Below are 13,233 nucleotides of genomic sequence, written 5' to 3' on the forward strand. Positions count from 1 at the left end.
CTCCATTCTCAATATAGCTTTCTTTAAAAGAGGATGTCTAATAAAAATTAAAGGCCAGTGACGCTAAAGAATAAAGAGTACAAACAATAAAAATGTGGTAGAATGGGCCTTTTATCTATATGGGAAAATGTAGACTAGTGTTTAAACCATGTTGAACAGCATTATCAATAACCAAATCAGAAACCAAAATTATCAATAACCAAACCAGAAACCAAATGAACAAATTCAAACATTTTCACACCATATAAAGCCCAAATTAGAAACTGACACTCTAAAAGCAGCTAAAATTAAGTACTAAAGCTGTAGCTCTCCAACATTTCTGGGTTTTATTTTTGTTTTATTTTTAACCACAATCTACCACTGAATGTACTTTATATCATTACCCAGGGTACAGATAATTTACCTAAAATCTCCTAAAAATAATCCTCCAAAAAGACCATGTCCCTGTCCCCTTTGCATACTAACACCAAGAAGAGAATCTGCTATCACAAAACATGTGTGGAATGAAGACTGATTGCATGAAGTCTATAACTCAGGTCTTACAAAACTTTTCCATAAAATGTTTTTATCATCTCAGTTTCTTTACCAAGAAATGCTATAACAGGGGCTGGAGAAATGGCTCAGCAGTTAAGAACACTGTTCTTCCAGAGCACCTGGGTTCAATTCCCAGCACTTATATAGCAGTTCACAACTGTCTGACTCCAGCTCCTGGGTACTGGACACTCTCAGACATACATGCAGGCAAAGCACCAATGCGCAAAAAAAAAAAAAAAAAAAAAAAAAAAAAAAAAAAAAGGCTATAATAATCAGCTATGTACATATGATACAGAAATTATTATTATATGATCCTTGTCTAAATGAAGCACTTTTAGGGCTGGAAAGCTGTCCAAGCAACTAAAAGCACAGGCTGCTCTTGAAAAGGGCCCAGATTAATCTCCCAAATCTACATGGCAGCTCACAACTATGTAACTCCAGTTCCAAGGAATCTGGCCTTCACAGGAATCAGGCACACACCTGGTGCACATACATATACACAGGCAAAACACTCAAGACACGTAAAATAAAAATAAATATTTTTTTGTTTTTTGACACAGGGTTTCTCTGTTTTACAGCCCTGGCTGTCCTGGAACTTACTTTGTATATCAGGCTGGCCTGGAATTCACAAAGATCCACCTGCCTCTGCCTCCAAAGTTCTGGAATTAAAGGTATGTGCCACTACTGCCCAGCCCATAAATAAATATTTTTAAAACACTTTTAATCCATTCAAGCATGAGTTTTGAACCCTTTTTTTTCCATCTTACAGACCAAGTTTTACATCTAACATTTGTAGCCAAAAATGAATAAAATAAAAATATAAAAAACCTACTAAATGCCTGTGTATAACAATAGTCTTGGGCTGGAGAGATGGCTCAGAGGTTAAGAGCACTGACTGCTCTTCCAGAGGTCCTGAGTTCAATTCCCAGCAACCATATGGTGGCTCACAACCATCTGTTATGAGATCTGGTGCCCTCTTCTGGTGTGCAGATATACATGGAAGAATAATGTTATATACATAATAAATAAAGTCTTAAAAAAAAAGTCTTTATTCTTGGAATAATTACTGAATAAAACAAAAAGATAAAAGAGGAGTTTATATTTTAGTGATAAATGGAAGACCAGATCATAATTGTTCTTGGTAAAAAGTCTACTAAGCAGATAAAAATTGTATATTAATACATATCCATAATAATATTAAAAAGTATAGAACCATGTAAAGTACATTTCATTAGGGCACAAGATAATGCAACACTTCCAATGAGATAAGCTCAGAACATCTGAAAATAAGGAAACACTTAAAACACTTTAATGAAATGAATAAAGATAATGTGGAATTTCAACCATATTACTCAAAGTTAACTATTGTTTTTTGCCTTTTCAAAGTGCTATGAAAATGATCTCTTTGGTATAACTCAGTTGGCGAGAGTTTCCCTACTATACAAAAAAACTCTAGGTTTGAGCTTTAGCACTGCTTAAACCAGGCCTATAATCTAGCATTTGAAAAGTAGAGAAAGGAGAATTAGGAGTTCAAGGTTTTCCTTGGCCACATAGAAGTTTGAAGCCAGCCTGAGATACATGAGATCCTGTGTCTCAAAAAAGAAAACGGAATCATAAAATCATATTTTTCTCCTTTAAAACCTTGCCAGATTCAAAAGAATCACAAACAAACAGTTAAAGGTAAGTCACTTTTGGCTTTAGTCTGTATCTTATAGACTGTGGTCTCTCTTTAATGAACGTTTTTCTCCCTTTAATGATATAAGAAACAGCACAAGTGAACAATGTAGGAAGGTGAATGAATGGCAATGATACTGATGCTCTAAGGAGGCCTGAAAACTGTTGTTAACTATCTCTACTGCTGCCACTTCGGGCCTGATTTCATCCTAAGGAGTCTGCACCATAACAAACATGACTTTACTCCACTGAATGCACACAAAAAAAATCACAAGTTATTTACTATGCCACTGTTTATCTCCTGTTTATCTGAAGAGCTAGGACTCTGGCTTGTTTGGTACTGTGATTTTTAAATGAGTATCTTATACAAAGACTGCTATGAAGTTAAGAAATTCTCATGTACTAAGCTTTCCATTCTTCAAAAGAATGGAAAGAAAGGTTCTCCCAGACATTTATTCTGGTGTTTTGAAGTTACAGTGCCTTTATAGGTCCTGATGTACCGGGCAAATATCATATAGAAACATTTATAAAAGATCCAGAGTGTGGACAGATTCTGCAGTGCACAGCACTTCAGACTGTAATTACACTGTCACCAAAAGCATTTTCACATGCACCTCAAGCCTTACTAAATCCTAATGAATGGGACTTACTAAGCCCACTAAAATGATGTCATCTAAAAACTGTGACATCATCTTCGATGACCCACTCTGCCTCACCTTATCATATCAGTCAGGATGAGGTTCTATGCGGTCTCCATCTGCATACTCTCACCACACACCCCCAAGAGCATAATTTACACTGCAATGTAACCAGATGGATGCAGCTATCCTGGTTTCATCAATACTGCCCACATTCAAGTATCATAATTCCTCTCTTCCTGGTATATTATTTTCTTTCAGCCACATTTAACTTTCTAATAACAAGAAAAGCAGATTTCTGATTTAAGCCAATTTCAGTAATTGTCACTAAATTAACCTTCCCCTGCAAAGCAATTAGATAAGTGGAAAACACCTACCAAATGACTGCTTTCCAACACTGGAAAACAAACTATAAAACTGGAATCCCTGAAAAACAGAAACAAAATGAACCCTACCATCATTTTCATTTCCTATGTGGAGATAATCTGCAGATCAGTATGCAGAAAGTGGTCTCCCTGATCTGAGGAAACAGAACAGACTGGAGTTCTGGAAGGCAACAGCAGCTGTAATTCCTAGGGCACTGGTTGAGAGGAGGAAGCTATTTAGAGAAGTTATTTCTAGAAACCTTCAAGGCTAACCCACAAATATGTTACTAATGGCAAATCCTACAAGTATATGGTGACACTCCACAATAGGAAGCTAAAACAAAAAAGGAGCTGAGAGGTATTTTAAGTATGAAGCAGTATATACATGGAGTAAGTGTGGAAAATCCAAAACACTTACACCAAGTAACTAACATGGTTGAATTATTCTTAGCACAAAAGTTACCCTAAAACCAATGGTTCTCAACCTTTCTAATGCTGCAATCCCAACTCTAATACAGTTCTTCCATGTTGTGGTGACCCCCAAACAGAAAATTATTTTTGTTGCTACTTCATAACTGTAATTTTGCTACTGTTATGAATTGTAATATAAATATCTGTGTTTGCCTATGATCTTAGGTAACGCCTGTGAGAGGGTTGTTTACTCAGAAATCTACGGGACCTCCTGTAGTTGTTCAGTACTTATCCCTAGCATAGGTGTGGACTTTGGGAGCCCATTCCACATAGAGGAATACTCCCTGAGCCAAGACACATGGGGGTGGGTCTAGGCCCTATCCCGAAGGACATGATAGACTCTGATGACACCCTATGGAAGGCCTCACCATCCAGGGGATGCAGAAAGAATATGTGATAGGTAGGGTTTTAGTTGGGGGAAGGTGGTAGGGGAGGACTGGAGGGAGAAGGGAACTGGGATTGTCATGTAAAACAATCTTGTTTCTAATTCAAATAAAAAAATCTGAAGAAAAAAAAAAAAGACCTAGACTAATTTTGCAGCAGAAGAGAAAGTGAGCCTATAGAAAGAGTGAGGGGAGGTGGGGGGATACAAAAAGGAAATGCACCAGTAAAGAAATGGCCAAGTGAACAAAGAGAAAGTCTATAGACTCTACAGCCATGGTCACTGGAAGGTTTTGTTAAAACAATTCTACAGCACAAGTGAGTGAAGCAGATGCTTGGAAAAACTACCTTCTATAGAGGGGAGAAATGGCAAAGAGGGTAGTCCACAAACCAGAACTGTCCTCTAAACTAGGCACAGGCCACAATAGCACCAGCGGGCCTTCTCAAGTAGGTATGTTCATGGTGACGGAAGAGGCAGCGTTCATTCATTCATCAGGCAAATTCAGAAAAGAGTGAATTGTTTTATTTACCTCTTACAAAGGAGGATGATATAAAGGTTCTTGCTCCCCCCCCAAAAAAGGGGGGGTTGTTTATATCCCCACAAAAGGGGTCAAGACCCATAGGTCTTGGGAGGCAGAAGCAGCCAAGCAGAAGTTCAAGCCCATCCTTAGTAACACAGTAAATATGGTTTAAAGCCAACCTGGTCTACTTGAGAACCTATCTCAAAACAAACACAAATTACCACACAAAACACAATTACCAATACTGGGAGGAAAAAATGACCACATACCTTAAACCCAATAAAAGTGTAATATTATAAATAATTTCATGACAATAAATAAGAAAGAATGCTTAGAGGATCATGTCATAGCTACAGCTGTAACACACTAGTTGAATACTTACCTAACAAGAGCAAAGTCCTATGTTCTCTAACCCCAGTACCAAAAAAAAATTATTTTAAAAATAGAAACTTTGACTAACTTTATATAAATGAAAAGAAACTAAATTAAAATTTTATTACTTCACAAAGAAAACATGTGACATAAAAGGCCTCACTAATGAATTCTATTATTTAGCTAGTTTGATCTGACTGCATCCTCCAAGGACCATGCTAGAATATATACTCGTGCAACAGTTCTAGAGGTAAGGTCTATGGAGAAATGTTCAGGTCATGAGGGTTCCACTCATGTGAAAGGATTAATGTCTAAAAGGATCTGGTCCCCTGCCCACACTGTCCTCACACCCAGGCACCTGATGATGTAGAAAGGCTCTTGCCACACAGTAGAACTTTGACATTTGACTTCCCAGCCTCCAGACTATGGGATAGTAACTTCTGTGCATAAACTGCTTAGTCTCGGGTATTCATCTACAGCAGGAGCAGAGAAAAATCCAGTACCTGAGAGTGAAGTATTTGATAAAATAAATAACTGAGAATGAGGGGCAGTTTTAGAACTGGAGATTGAAGAAAAGCTAAAACTATTTTTGAAGTGAATACTGGAAAGGGTGTTAGTAATAAGTAATTCTAATGAAGAACAAGATGGGAGGCAGAAACAAGAAAATCTCAGGCCAGTTAACTTTGAATATGCAACAAGAAAGGCAAAAACAGACTTCCTCAACAAAGTAGAACCAACCCCCAAAAGTTATCCTCTGATCACTACATAGATGCATGGCACCACATTCTCTCCCACCACCACCCCCCCCCTCTCTCTCTCTCTCTCTCTCACACACACACACACACACACACACACACACACACACACACACACACACACAAGAAAGACATTATTTTTAATGTTAAAAGATTTGATGCTAAACCGGGTGGCGGCGCAGGCGACACAAGCCTTCAATCCCAGCAGAGGCAGAGGAAGAGGCAGAGGCAGAGGCAGGCAGATCTCTGTGAGTTGAAGCCAGCCTGGTCTACAGAGCAAGTTCCCGATCAGACTCCAAAGCTACACTGAAACCCTGTCTGGGGGGTGGGGGGGAGGGTTGATGCTGTTCTTTCTGTTGGAGTTTTGAACTTACTTGGGGTCAGGTACTTCTGTTTCTTGCCTATCTCTTCCTTCATGAATAAAAATGTCTGTCCTATGTCTGCCTCATAATTATATACTGGGCACACATAACTTGTTTTAATTTTATAAGCTCACAATTAAAAGGGAGTATTTGTCCCAGGATAAATCCAATTTGAATAGATTTAAATGAGACTGGATTTAAACTAAGACTTTAAACTAGATACTACAAAGATTTAAGACTTTGGGGGCTACTGGTATGAACTCTTATTTATTTGACATGTGAAGATAGGAACTGGGAGGACCAGAAGCAGAATTTTGTGGTCTCAATGTGTTCCCCGTAAAAGCCTATGTGGAAAACTTAATCTTCCATATTGGGAGGCACAGCACAAGGAGACATTATTAGGTCAGGAATAGGTTATTGCTCACTACTGCTCATTAATGCAGATACTAGTCTCTTACCACTCACCTTCTACCACTTTTGTTGATGACATAGGAAGGTGGCCTTTGCTATATGCTTGACATTAGACTTAACCTCAAAGTAACTAGATACATTTCTGTTTATTATAAACTGTGCAGTTAGAATATCTGGGGATAGAATTCAGGAATATTAACTTGTAAAAAGAACCCGGACTTTGTGATCAACCAAAAGCCAGTTCCCTTTCTTGACTCTTGTTAAATTAAGTTGGTAAAACTGAAATCCTAATATTAGGAAGACCTGCTAATGCTTTTAGGTTCTGGTTTAGCTTTTGGTCATTAAGGACTTCATTAAGTCCTATGGATCAGGAAATTGCATCACTTTCTACAATATGCCAAATACTACAAGTATTTGAGGAAACCAAATAACCTACTAAATGCAGTATGGACTCAACATCACCCTTTATACAGTACTCCTCCCTCCTTGGCTGTACCCTGTTAACTGTAAAAGCTAAGCTGCAAAGCTACTGTTTCCCAGTAATCAGAGCTATGCATCATTTGCATACACATGAAAAACTGTAAAAAGTACCAAGGGAGAAAAAAGTGTACAGGAAGACAACTTCTGCTTCTGCCCTTTCAAACCATTAAGATTTAGCACTAGTTTATATCTTCTAATTTCCAAAGGTAGTTAACAAAAACATGCTATGTAATGTACATGTAGGCACTTAAAATTAATTTAAAACTTAGCATTTTCTTGTCACCTAAAAAGTTGGTAAAAACACTACCAACAGATACAATGCATTTCCTCTAAAATAAGCCTTTTATACTAAACAGGCAACTGTTAAAAACCTACAAACATCTTGAAGGGGGGGCTAGAAAAATGGCTCAGCAGTTAAGAGCAGAGAACCCTGGTCCAGTTGCATCTGTAACTGTGGTTCCTGGGTATTGAACGCCCTCTTCAGGCTTCCTCAGGCAATGCACACACAAAGTGGGTGCATTTTATACATGCAAGCAAAATATTCAATACATGTAATATAAAAGTAAACCTTTTTGTTTTAAATCTTGGAAGAAGGAAATGAAATTTTAAAAAATTAGCAACTTTAATTTTCAAAACATAAAGATTGACTTTGGATTTTTCTGAAGACTTTCATATTGCTTATTTATACTAAATCAGCTGGACCATACTTCCCTGTTCATCATGTATCTGGCACCAAGCAAGAGTTTCCCAGAAATAATTTTATGACTGTTTTTATTTGGAATACATTATAAACCAAGACAATAATTTTAAAATACCAAACTTGTAAAAGCAACATTGGATAAAGTATTTTTCCACTATAACACCATCTGAAGATTATTTTTAACACAAAAGTTTCTAAAAACAGGTACTCTTTAAACATCAATAAGATAATCAATAGAAACAGTTAGGTTATTATTAAATGTTAACAAAGCTCCCTTTTCTGAACTTTCTTGCTATTCAGTGAACATCTTCACCAAAAAGTGTCATTTATATTTTTTGAAATGTGTTTATAAATACAGCTTTGTTTCACAACATTCAAAAACACAAAGGCTCCATTCATATCATAAAAATACCAATTATCTCATCTCAGAACCAATGAATAAACACAAACCTGCTCTTTTCACAGGGAGCAAATGGACATTTTTCAGAAACTAAATAAACACTGAGTCTATGAGGTGGTATTCTCAGAAATCTGCAAGGTTTTACAAGTAATGGAAGTCACTGAGACTTTAAAAAATAATATCAACTCTATCAGGTTATGTAAGAAAATATAAATGTTTTAGAGGAAAGCTATAAGTGCTAAGATGCAGAGGAGAATATCCCAACAGCTGCTACCTCGATTAATTGGTCTTAAATCAATTACTGCTCATTAATGCAATCAAAGGCTTAAATTGGTGAACTGTTCCAGCAGATAACATTGTAAGGAAGTACAGAGATGAGATTATTTTATCACAGTTCCAGACTAAGACGTCTCCTGATAAACTACTTCAACTGATATGATCGATGACTTGAATAAGAAGGGCCCCCATAGGCTCATATACTTGAATAGTTGGTGTCTAGTTAGTGGCACTATTTGGGAAGGACTAGGAGGTGAGACCTTGATAGAAGAGGTGTGTCACTGGGGGCAGGCAGGTTTCAAGGTTTTCCAAAAGCCATTCCCAGTTAGCTCTGCCTTATAGTTGTGTCTCAAGATGTAAGCTCACAGCTACTGCTTCAGAGCCATGCCTGAAGCCTGCCTGTTGCCATGCTCCATGCCATGATGGCCATAGACTTTAACCTTCTGAAACTGTGAGCCCCAAATAAACTTTCTTTATAAGTTACCATAGCCATGGTGTCTTATCATTGCAACAAAAAGTAAAAAATATATTTCCAAATTACATACACATTGGTAACATTTTACCTTTAGATTCATTACATCAGTGTGGCCAACCTAATTCTTCATAAAAGTAAATAAAGAAGAGGAGAAGAGGAGGAGGAAATACCTGATAAAGATATATCTAGCTCTATAATCTCCCAGGGAACTAGGTGTGTAGCTCAGTGGTATGCATGAGCCCTGAATTGGAGTCCAGCATTGACCAAAATTAAATTATACATGAACACATGCAGACAATATATTTCTATGAGCAACAAGACAAGCCTTGTCCCCAAGAATCTAACCAGAGAACTAAGTGAAATATTTGTTTTGTCACAAATTAAGCAGGAACTAGACTCACAGTTCCACTACACAAGTTTTTCCCTGCTCTTCAGAACACTTCCCCACATTCACTGTAGTGAAAACTACACAACCTCATTTCCAGGTCAAAGCCCAAATCAACTGGCAACAATGAAGGCTGTTTAGGAAGAATTCTAACTTTCAAAGTCCTGGCTGGGCATTTACCAGTTCCAGATGGTGGTAAAATGGTTCCTACAGTTTTTATAAAACTAAGTTCCTATGAAAAGTTAGGCCAAGAACCAAACAAGTTATTCTCTCCACAGTGTGACGAAGAACAAATGTACCAAATCTTCTTGCAGGGAGGGTGGGCGTAGAACAAGCGTGCAAACACGCACATGCACATGCACACACGCACCACCACCATCAAAGTATCATTTCTCATTGCTTAGAGCCAGAGCCAGCTATGGTTCTGCAGAGACAGCTGTACTCATGTTTTAAAACCTCAATGGCTTTACCACTTGGCCACTTCCTGCTCATCATTGATACTTAAATGTGGAGTCCTGAGTGGGCTACAAGCTTTACAGAAGAAATGAGAGAACAGGTAGTACATTATACTAAACAGTGCATACTTCAAGTCTCCAGCCAGCTAATCTTCATAAATCTTCATAAATCTTAATGCCTCCTCTGTCCTACCAGGCAGACTATGCTAGGGAAGAAAAGTAAAATAAAAACTCAGGTATTTAACCTCTTTCCAAATTATCACATATAAATAATCAAGCCTACATCAAGAGTTTAGGGACCTTAAAAAGAGATATTTTGCTGAACAAGTGTAAAACACTACTTTTGTTTTCAAGAACTTTATAGTCTAAATAACAATAACCACCAGTCAGAACAAATAAAGAGATAATGGCAGATGGCAGTACTCTAAAGTATGTTAAGGTGAATTCAAGAGCCCTCATGCAAATTCCCATAGTCTTTAGTTTTGTATGTCACTTGCCTTTTCAATGCTATTTACCACAAACCATCAGAAACCATCAGAAAAGCCTAGGGAATGTATTACATCTCAACTGAAAATAGGTATGAATATACCAATTTATAACAACCATAAATTTCCTGTTCTTCCAAAAACACGAAGACAACTAAACAATAAGACACAAAAGTCCCATTCTCCCCAAAGATAATTCAGACTATAGGTGTTTGAAATTAAATTAACATCTTGAAATACTTTTTTTAAATGCTTACCTGTTTATGTAAACTTAGGACTATACTGTTTTCTTTTTAATAAAAACAAATCTTGAAGCTGGGTAGTAGTGGCACATGCCTTTAATCCCAGCGCTCGGGCGGCAGAGGCAGGTGGATCTCTGTGAGTTTGAGACCAGCCTGGTCTACAAGAGCTAGCTCCAGGACAGCCTCTAAGGCCACAGAGAAACCCTATCTTGAAAAACCAAAAAAAAAAAAAAAAAAAAAAAAAAAAAATTGAAGCACTTTATTTTAGAGAACATCAACTTTACCCTACATTAGACTCCTTGATTTAACAAATTCTAACGATTTCTAGAGACAGTAAGTTTCTCCTTAAGGCAAACTATGCCTAGTGCAGATTGGTATCAGTGCAGGTGCGACTACCGCTAGTTCATCAGCTTGCTGCTAGAGGGACAGTCAGAAACCACACCAAACATGCATCACTCTTGATTTCTGTTTCCTTTGTAAAATAACAGTTAGCAACTTCTTACAAGAATCATGACGTAAACAACAAATGAGTAAATATTATGAAGTATTTTTATGATTGAGGCTGCCCCTTCCGGCAGTCACTCAAGAACCCAAGCTATTGTAACTTGTTGAGTGAGTCTCCAAAGTCTAGCTATCTTGATGTAAATGGAGTCTGCTCACTGCAGCATTGCTCATTGGCTAGAAAAGAAGGGCTAAGTAAATATGAAGTCAAGAGAAACCTTGGCTATACAACCTGCTTTGTCTTCCTACTGTACCAGCTAAGCTAATTATCCAATACTGTATCATGTTCAGACAATTAACGCTAGGAACAGTAAAACAAACAGGTTTGCAAAGTAGATGGGAAAGTCAGAGCAGACTCTACAAAAGCCCAATTCCCTACACTATGGAAGTTTCATTACTTCCATAGCTGTGGTAACAGTAATGGCACAGAGCCAACCACAGACTCTAAAAATCACAATCATTAAAATCATGACTTTTTTTAATAATAAAAAAACTGCCATGAGTATATCATAATAAAATCATGTCATTCATCTGAAAACTTTTCTAAAAATTAAAAAAAAAAAAATCGAAGAGCGACTTTATCAATCCCCTGTAAGTATCACAGCTCTACATTTTCTTCATGGAACTGAGAGGATTTTCTTCTGCTACCAGACAAATGAAAAAAATCCAGAAAGAGTATGGTAAAGAATGAGGCTTCCTTTTAAAGGGGGTCATCTAATGCTGGTTGTATAGAAAACAGAAAAAGAATGAAAGTAATAACAGAGTACCTTGAATGTTTTCCCCTATGTTTTAAGTGACCAGAGAAGAATGACTATTCCTTGGTGCAAAGACAAGACAGCTAGCTTATCCTCAGGGTAGAATCTTAGTCCCTAAATCAGCCTATTAAAGATGACCTTAAAGAACAAAACTCAGCCTAAAAATCCTCTAGCTCAAGAATCTGTTATCGAACTAATTTACCAATGTTTTTCTATATTTAAAGTTCCCAGTCTACTCTTTTAATATAAAGAAATTCTTTTTGTGAGCTTAAAAAAAAAAGTTTAGGTAGGTGGTGGTTTTCAGATTTTAGAAAAGAAAATATAATATATAAACAATGTTACAAATTGCCCCAACATCTGATAACCATACAAAAACTGGGGACACAGACAGTATCAACAGCCTCTCTTCATATTAAGCCACATATTAGCAGCAAAATAGTGTAGTTTATCTGCTAAATTTGTAGATAAAAATTGTAGACTTTTCTGGGTTTCAAAATTACAACTCAGCAACTATGCATCTACGGCCTAGAAATGGGAGTTGCAGCAAACAAAACACACTTAACCTGGAATAAAAAAAGACAGCTGACACTCAGGTAAGAAACACTAAGGCCATGTGGGAGTCTTGAAATGCCTCCAGATACCTGCCTAACTGGAAACTTTTAATCCATCCAAGCTGCCCATGTGTTCTCACCAAGAGATTTGATATAAGAGGTTGGCTTTTTAGTCCTATGTGTATGGGGGGTGTAAACATGACATAAACCACATATGGGAGTGAGAAGACAGCTTGAGAGAGTCCATTCTCATCTCCCACCAACTGAGTTGCAGGGATCAAACAGCTCACTGGGCTTGGCACTGACCTATCCTGCCAGCACCAAGAGAGTAAATATGGGGGGGGGGGACCTTCTCTTTAGCTTTATTCTAAACTGGAACCAACACTGCAAAACAGTTTACAAAAACCTGAATAACAACAGCAAAGTACATGAGCCTCTGACCAGATAACAAGAATAGCTTCACTTGATAGAGCTTCCAAAGCCTCAGAGAACTCAGAACTCAGAATCTTCAAGCCTGCTCCACTAGTGGCCAACTCAGAACCTACATACGGCCATACCACATTTCTACTATAACTTCAAAGTGAGGTTAGTGTTTTCTCCTGTCCAATAGCACAAGCAAACTTGATCTATCTCCAACAACTTCAAAATAAGGTATTCCTAAAGGACTGAAGTGTTGTAGCTCCTAACACGAATCCTGCCATGCCCTGAAAATACTCACAGCTCTGTTTAGAGAGGAAGAGCCAGTAGTCACATTAGATCCAACCTGCACTCTGTCAGCCACCAATGAACTAGTGTTACAGTCACTAATTATGACGTGATCCTGCTCACACTATGTCACCAGAAGCAAGGACACAGCCAAACCAGGACTTCCACCTCGTTCCAAGAATGATGGTGCATCCATCTGATTATCAAACTACTTGCCCTCTTAACCCCAAAGCAGTGGACAAAAACACCTCTTGGACAAACTTTGTCTAACTTTTGATTCTTTTGGTTTGGCATTCTTTAGACTAGGCTGACCTGGATTTCACTGTTAAGACCCAGGCT

The 13,233-nt window shown here is 37.7% G+C and overlaps 1 protein-coding gene across 6 annotated transcripts in view; it reads right to left on the reverse strand.

Moving 5' to 3' along the window:
- Tcf12 (transcription factor 12) overlaps window positions 1-13,233 on the reverse strand; it is a 251,544-nt gene that overhangs the window by 227,638 nt on the left and 10,673 nt on the right. The window lies entirely within an intron of this gene.

Source organism: Cricetulus griseus, chromosome 4 (assembly GCF_003668045.3).
Source record: "Cricetulus griseus strain 17A/GY chromosome 4, alternate assembly CriGri-PICRH-1.0, whole genome shotgun sequence".
Lineage (NCBI taxonomy): Eukaryota > Metazoa > Chordata > Mammalia > Rodentia > Cricetidae > Cricetulus > Cricetulus griseus.